Source organism: Egretta garzetta, unplaced genomic scaffold (assembly GCF_000687185.1).
Source record: "Egretta garzetta isolate BGI_Z169 unplaced genomic scaffold, ASM68718v1 scaffold115, whole genome shotgun sequence".
NCBI lineage: Eukaryota > Metazoa > Chordata > Aves > Pelecaniformes > Ardeidae > Egretta > Egretta garzetta.
The window spans coordinates 240,085-248,702 of NW_009259791.1; the positions used below are offsets into that span (position 1 = coordinate 240,085).

Below are 8,618 nucleotides of genomic sequence, written 5' to 3' on the forward strand. Positions count from 1 at the left end.
TTTCACACCCCAGTACCCCCCAGTCCCCCTCGGCAGGGCTGCTCTCAATCCCTTCATCCCTCAGCCTGTATTGATACTGGGGGTTGCCCTAACCCATATGCGGAATCTTGCACTTGGCCTTGTTGAACCTCATGAGGTTCACACGGGCCCACTTCTTGAGCTTGTCCAGGTCTCTCTGGATGGCATCCTGTCCCTCCTGCATTCATTACAAAGCTAAATTTGAAAACATAAATTAAAGCATTTTCATTAAAAGTAAGCTCCCTTTTCTAAAAGTTGAGATTCAGTGATCTTACCCTGAACTTCAACAAGCAATCTCTTTATGTGCAAGTCACAAGAAATCTTGGAGTTGTACACATACAGCTTTTATAAAGAAGGGATTTTAATTTTTATGTGCAAGTCACAAGAAATCGAGTTGTAAACATACAGCTTTTATAAAGAAGGGATTTTAATTTTAACACAATGGGTAGGGAAACAATTTTTTTTTAATTCTTGTGCACAAGACTGAAATGCAGTCATACCTTTTCACAGCATTGGCACCCTGACCGTGATTGTTTATGTTGAAGCTTAGAGCCAAGGAATGAATTTTACCGGTTTAGTTACCCAGACACACAATTAGTAGTTCAGCAGCCTTTCCTTTCTAATTGATCTGTTCACATGACAAATGATGAACATCTCACTTGTCAGTGTCTTAAGCAGTAGTTTCAAGATCTGAAGTGTTTGACAGAGCTGCTGGAACATTTGAAATTTTACTACCTCACTTTCCTAATTAACACATGAGCTCCAGACAGCCAAGTTGACATTTTACAGTTAGGCAAAGGAAGTAATAGAGCTACTGTTCTATTAAACACAAAGTTTGAAGATCTAATGTCTTTTCTTAAAAGGCACTTGGAAACTAAATTGATGCTTTTGCACTGGGAACTACAGTTCATTGCATTCTCACCCAAGATAGTTAAAAAAAATCCCTCATCAAAACAATTAAGACACTGCAGCACACACTTCCCTCACTCTGAAAGAACACAAGTCTTCAACACTGTAAGTGTAAACACAAAAAGTGTTTCTCATCTGACATTTCTTGCAAGAAGATGTAGGTTAACAGCTTACATGATGATACTACTTTACGATGAAGATAGTATCGTGGTTGTAAGCACAGAGACCTTTTTTACCTCTAAAATGTTGGAAGAAGAAGAAGCCGCCTCAATAGTTAGGGAGAGTAAAGCTCAACATGCCACATGCCCAAATCAGAGAGGAAATACTGTAGAGAGGGGAGATAACAGACTCTGAGACTTCAATGAATTTAATGTTTTGACCCAAACCAGAATTATGCCAACAACTTTAATGAGGCAAATTATTCACTCAAGTAGTGTCTAGATTCACTGCACGAAGTCTTTCATCTGGCACTGACAGCAGATTAAACATTTAAACATTTAAATGTTTAAGTGTAACTTATTTGGAGCATGTATCACTTTTGTTTCTTGCTAAATTCTGTCTTAGCTTAACAGCATTTGTTGACATGACAGTAAGTCTAAAAAGGCCTATATTCATAACGCTTAACGGCTTCTAAAAGGCCAGAATGAAGTTTTACTTCCAAAATTAGTTCTTTCGTAGGCTCTGCATCTTCACTGCCAAAATCCATCAGTGTCTTTGGCCACAGTTGTAGAAATGCAACAATTTGAAAGCCCATCTGAAAACTTCCTATATGGATAACAAACGCTCTTTAAAAGTGTATTTTTATGACTCCCAAAACCTACTAACCTGTAGCCACAAAAGAAAATTAAATATTGCATGGACGAACTACAATTTTTGTTGTCTAAGCACCAACCTTTAGTTTTTACAGTCATACTACGCTGGAAAAAGATCAAAACTCTGGGCAGATCAGTTGAGCAACAAATATCTAGATTTGAGAAACCACTATAGTATTAAATGTCTGCATTCTTGAAATCTTTAAAAACCTGGGCTCATGTCTTAATTTGTACTGAAAAATGAAGTTTATATTTGCACATATTTCAAATTGTGTTTTATAATTGGTTGTTACTGTATTTCCACAGTGGTCATTAGAAACTTTGCAGGAACAGGTAACAACAGCATTTTAAGTAGCTAGTATTGAAAACATTTGTGAAGGACCACTGTTTATAACTGGCACCTTCCTCTTTACAGAGCTCTTTCTAGTTTTCATATTCTTTTAAATTCTGTTCTAGAACATATTTTTAAGAAAAGTTCTTCTTTCCCCACAGTGTTTTTTTCTTAAACACAAAAATACATCTGAACAAGACTCAAAAAGTTACATCCGTAAATAAAATTCTCTCTCAGAAACAAAGGAATGTGAGTTGAGATTCACATTACTTCTGCAATCCAAGATACTTATTACTAGCTCTCATACTTACGCTACCACAGCAACAGGCCAAATCTTTCCTTAGACTTCTTTATGTTGAAAGAGAGGTCATGTAAATTAGACAGCGGCAAAGAACCACAAAGCAAGAAGCTTGTACAATCTGAATACCCCGAAATTCAACTTTCATTCTCTGATGCTCATCATGCAAAAGCATGATATAGGACTGGTCATCAAATCCAACCATCCATGATAGTGAAGGACCGTGCACTTTGTCATCACCACAAACTACCTCTTAGTTGGTATATTTATTCTCCCTTATTCTAGGAGAGAATGACTCACAGATCTCACTTCTTGAGTGCAGAAAAAAAAAAAAGGCAAAAAAACTTCCTTCTAATGTCTAGCCTAAGTTCATTCAAACTGGTGGTGGAAATAGCACCAAACAAGAAACTTAACTCTTTCGATTTCCTTCTTACAATTCATCAGCAAGTGATGCAACCCTTTACCACTCAGTACTTCAGGGTGACCTTCAGCGCTCTATTTTATTGCTAACACATTCTATCTCATAGGCAGCCCGCTTATCTAGCAGAAAAAAAACTCAATCCTTTGTCCATTTATTAAGTCACAAGGACTTCTGCTTTTCATGAGGGGGTTTAAAAAAAAGCCAGTACTTGCCATAACATACTCTAGTAATACAAAGCAGATGATCCTTTCATTTGCTTCAAATTACAAGTAACTTGTTTTCAATCAGCAATTGCATACAATTCCCAAACTCAGTTACATCATCCGGTTTGATAGTTACCACATACGTCAATCGCAAGACTAAAATGCTGACACACTCTAGTTTGAAAGGGCAACATGATGTAAGCACTACAAAAAAAAAAAAAGTTTGACAATAGCTATAAAACTTTATCCATACTAAGTTTGCTGCATTATTTAACATCTGTCAAATATGGAGAAAGCTGCATTCATTTTGTTACAGAATATTCTGTTTTTAAAGATTTGGTCAGGAAAGAGATTAAGCCTTACCTCTGGTTTACTGAGACTGGATGACACAAGAGAACCCGATCCCACATCCAGATCCCACTGTTTTCTCCCACTGTTTTCTGGATCCAGTGCAGCAATGCGTCCATCCAAAGTGCTGATAATTACTAGAGATCTGCAAGTTGGAAGCATTCACAGTCAAAACTATAGAAGTATGGAGTTTATCCGTTAGCTGTTTTCTGTATTTAACACAGAGCAACCCCAACTTTAAAGTTAAGTCTACACATTCTGCAAAATGGCAATTTCACTTGGTAGCTCTACCTAGAACAACAGGAGAGAGTGGAAAAGTTGACATCTCTGGCTGGTTGTCAAACTAATTTACATGCTGTAAGGCACTTTCAGAGTTCAGTTTCAGGGGAAGATAGTTGATTTTTGCTCCCAAATGCAGGTGTAACCACTAGAACACTGAATGAAATCATCTCGCAAGATACTGACATGAACAGTATAGATCCTATTTTTTTCCGGTCCCTTCCACACTGATCTTTAATACATCCTTTTGAAACAAGCAAAGCCTGAAACAATTAAGCCAGCAAATCAGTACATAAGAAATAAGTAAGTCTCAACAACTTAGTTGGATGAAACATCAAAATCCTGGAGATTTGACAAATCTTAGAATAAAACAAGTCTCACCGAAGGCACACACAGGACACGAAACAACCTCCAACGTCTGCAGGCAACAAAGCAAGCAAACTGCCTTATGCAGCTCCGGGTTTAAGCAGCCTATCTGTCTGGGGATGCATGGTAATGGCAGGCTAGCTGTTGATTTCTACAGCACCTGAAGCTCATCTATTTTACTAAATCTTGTTTCTTACACAGCAGTACAGTTAGAATAAACATTTCTGGTTGGGCTAGAACTCAAACATTAAAATAAAAAAAAAAAAACAAGCCAAAAAAACCAAAAAAACCCAAACAAAAAAAACTGAACAACGTGTCAGAGACAAAGCACTGACAAGGCATTTTTGAAGGGCCTTTTTCTCCTTGAGGATTGTTTTATTCTGACCTGAAAAAGCTGGGATGTGTTGGCAGTTCTGGACCCAAACAAAAAACTGAACAACGTGTCAGAGACAAAGCACTGACAAGGCATTTTTGAAGGGCCTTTTTCTCCTTGAGGATTGTTTTATTCTGACCTGAAAAAGCTGGGATGTGTTGGCAGTTCTGGCTTGCAGCAGGCTTAACCGATCTTCAAAGGCTGTGGGAGTAGAGCTTGATTACTTTACAGACTGCTTGCTCTGAGGGGGGCTGGATCTATTGACCCAGAAGGACCTTTATAGACACTGGTTTCAATGAGGATAAGGAACTGTGCAAATAAACCGCATGGGTAGATTAACTGTTTTCGGGTGGGAGTGAAAGGGTGGGAGGGAGGTAACGCACACACAGGCACGTATAAGAATCATACTTTAGACAATAAGGAACACTAAATTATTGTGTAGAACTGAAGCCAAATATATTCACTTGTCCAAAGTTGCCAGAGTAGTAAGATGAAATTTAGAGAGGAAATGATGGGGACTATCATTTTTCTTTAAAGAGGGAAAAAACTAAAATTATGATCTTAAGAACCTGTTCAAGGACAGTGGCTTATTACATCGCCTATAACAAAGGTCATGTAAAGAGGTCATTGCAGTTTTACATGTAAACATAACCCACCTTTATAGGACCTTCTACTGTACTATAGTACTATATTGTTAATATAAATTAATTACATAATACAATAAATTAAATACATCTTTAACACGTACCAAAAATAACATAGCAGCTCCTATTTCTGAAGGTGGCCAAGGATTACATTCCTCCAAAAGCTTAGTTTAAGAAACTGTTAGAAAAATACCAATTGTGCAAATATTTGAACAGTAGAATACATGAGCTTTTATAAGCTGAGTACATACAATTATTCCAACTGTACAGAAACCAAGACTGGGTTAATAATAAACTGGATTGCAGGAGACTCTCTATTCTCAAGCACCGTAAACAGGTGCTCACACACTAAAGGCCTTGGACACACATTTAACAGAATCTGTTTGCTTTATCGTCAAACAATTAATCTGAAGTCCTCTAGCACCACATAAAAATATTATTTCAAGTGGGTCTATTTAAATTTTATGTTGATCCAGCTGATATCTAGGTTATAAAAAAAGGTAGAAATGTAGCTAGAACAGAGGGAATTTTGGCAGTAACACTGTGGAGAAGAAAAATACTCAAAATCGCACTGTGAAATGTTTCCTTCCCATCTACTCCCATTGTTTTCCTTTATCTAATTCTCCCCGCTTGACTTCTCCCTGAAGTTACAAAAAGTAACAAACGTTTTATGCCTTTGTCTTTTACCTTTCCATATTATCTTTCACCACCAGATGCAAACCTCAGCCTTCCCAAGTCAGCTCATCATTTAAGCCTCACCACCACCACCCAAGAGAGCAGTTTTGGAATCTGTACCTGAATCGTAGTGTAACTGCACCTACGTTTTAAGTTTAGCTGATTAGGAAAGCAGGGTGGGTGGGAAATCATGCCTTCAGAGGGAACCTTTGTAGCAATACCACATGCTTTAAGAAGCTGGTTTAACCAACCGCTTCTACATACCCTAAAAATCCTGACTTCGCTTGGGTGCAACGGTACTCTTTATTAGTCCACTTGGCCACCAGCTCTATAGTGGACTTTGTTTCACAAACTCCACCTACTGAGCAAATACTTCGATGAGACATAATAACAGGACCGGCTCAGCTATACCTAAATCTTGCATGTGGCTACCTTTAGAACTGGGACTAGGTACAAGAAAAACATTCATTTCTCTCTGCTTTTTTAACAAGGGACTCATTTTGAGCTAAATAGTCATGTTTCTGGCCCCATCTTCATCTTGCTCTTCAATAAAGCTGCCTGTTAAAAAAAATGAAAAAAATCCTTACTCCTGTAATAATATCCTTCGTGACTTACTCTATTTTTCTTAGAAATTAATATCTTAATACCTGTTCTCCCCATCTCCAACAGACTCCAGCAAGTTAAAATCCTGTCACTTGAACTCTCATTGGTATAAGATCTGCAACTTACCTACATGTGCCCTAGACCCGTGCTAGTGTTATGCTTTCTCGCTATCCGATTTTCCTTTTTTCAAGTTCCCCCCTTTGTCTGTGAGATTCTACTGCTTGTAGCTTTGCGCACTGGGAGTATGAAGTGGTGACAAGAGATCTTCCCATCTTTCAGGTAGTCTAATCACTAGATTAACATTCTGATAAAAGCAATTTAGGTGACTACTTCAGGAAACTATTTCAGAGCTTAAAAACAGACAGGTAACTTGCTTTTTTGTCACCCCACAGCGCTATCCTAAGTTTACTGTAGCCTATTATGCCCAATTCTTACAAACACCAGTAGAATGTGGCTATGATTCAAGAATAAAGAGCTGTCCTCTAAGCCATCTCTTTGCAAGCCTTTGCTGACCAAAGAAGTTAGGACTGTACCTGTAATTCCATTACACTAAACTGAAATAAAGATATTCTGGATGCATCTTTGGGACACCTAATCGGTAAGTTGCAAGGAAAAGGAATTCCCACATTAGCTTCTACTTCAGCTAAGCCTGATAAACTGTTATTCCCTGCAAAACAATACCTTATCACCAGCTTTATCAACACCACCTCCTGACTGAGGTAAAGTTTAAAGACTACCCTGACCGAAGAAGCCAGCTTCCAACAACAGACAAGTCTTCTAAGAACGCTACCAAACCAGACCTCAATTCTGCATACCATCCCACAGAAAACACAAAATATTACCCAACTTAAGGTCACAGGTAAAAAGGTCAAAAGTCACAACTATAATGCCAAGGAATCAAGAAGGATAGAGACAAACAGCTTCAAGGCTGCAAATTCCTGAAATGGCAAGACATTTCTTGAACATAAAACACAGAGTATACTAGGGAGTGAATCATGTCACACACGTACTCGTGAAGAGAAAAAAAAAAAAAGCCACCAACACAAAACCAGAATTGTAATATGCAATTCACATGCTATGAACCAAGGGATGGAGGAGATGATGATCCCTTCTGGGCCCCTGCAGATGGCCAGCAGAAGGACTAAAGCAAGGGACCAGTACACCACAGTGCATACGAAGATACCTGTAATGACAGCAGCTGGCAGAGACTAAGCTAATACTGTATAGTCAGATTTTACTTGCGCCTTGTCAGTATGAAAACATGTCTGGACATACTTCCCCTACCATCTATAAACAGCCTCCATGGTTAAATGAAAACGTTTTCTTACCATTTCCTCTCCTCTCTCGCTCACAGACATGAGCTTGTTATTGAAGTGCACTTATAAAGTTCCCCCTTTAAACTATGCAAAATATATACTACTAACTTCCATAAACATTGACAAAAGGCCAGTCCTGGGCCTTAAAACCATTGTTTATATCCCATCATGAATGCAGCCCGCTTCTTGAGATCAGGTGGCCTGAGCACAGCTCTGTTCTACTTTACCGAAGTGAAGGTACCTGATTTTCCTATGAACAGAAGAAAAGGGCTAAGGTTGCAAGGAAAGATGTAAACAGGATAGAGACGGAACGCTTATTTAGCTCAACTACACCCTTTCATCGCACAAATACTTCATAGTTATTCAAATAAGTTGGTTTTATTAGAAAAACAAAGCAGAACTTATCATTTTGGTACAACATTTACCACTATTCCTGTTTCAGGTTTAAAAAAAAAACAACAAAACAACCCACCAACCTAATACCCTTGCCCGAAAAGCGGATTCGTGGCCCAGTGTGCTATAAGTCAATTGTCACTTACCCTCAACCTCAGAAGCCATTTGGGACAATGCAAATACAGCTGTTTGTCAAACTTTAATTCTAAACAGCTATTCCAATTTCAAAACCTGTGTGTTTGTATGTAAAGAGCACGGTAATTCACTAACCCTCACATTTTCTTCTAGGAAATTAAAAAATCCTCAAAACCAAGGTGATTACATTCATTTGCCTACAGCAAAACCAGCTGGGGTTTGGGTTTTGGTTTTGTTGGTTTCTTTTTAGATTATACTGACATGTTATATTACATGGATATTTTATTGCCAAAGAACAATTAGCTGAGGTGAGTAGAGACCTCACAAAGACAGACAAAAAAAAAAAGTAAAAGAAATGCAGGCAAACACTACAGCTAGGCAGCTATTCTATTTTTATTTGATGACAGCAAATCTATTCCTATGCACCAATCAATTAGAGAAGAGCTACATTTAATCTCAGGCTTAAATTACTAAATTGAACATCTTTAGTGTAC

General features: G+C 38.1%; 1 protein-coding gene across 1 annotated transcript in view; it reads right to left on the reverse strand.

Moving 5' to 3' along the window:
* Positions 1–3,481, reverse strand: part of EIF2AK3 (eukaryotic translation initiation factor 2 alpha kinase 3) — a 39,114-nt gene extending 35,633 nt beyond the window's left edge. Inside the window, exon 1 of the mRNA XM_035895108.1 lies at positions 3,356–3,481. The gene's annotated coding sequence lies outside the window, so the exon portion shown is untranslated. The remainder of the gene's footprint in view (positions 1–3,355) is intronic.
* Between the last annotated feature and the right edge of the window lie 5,137 nt (positions 3,482–8,618).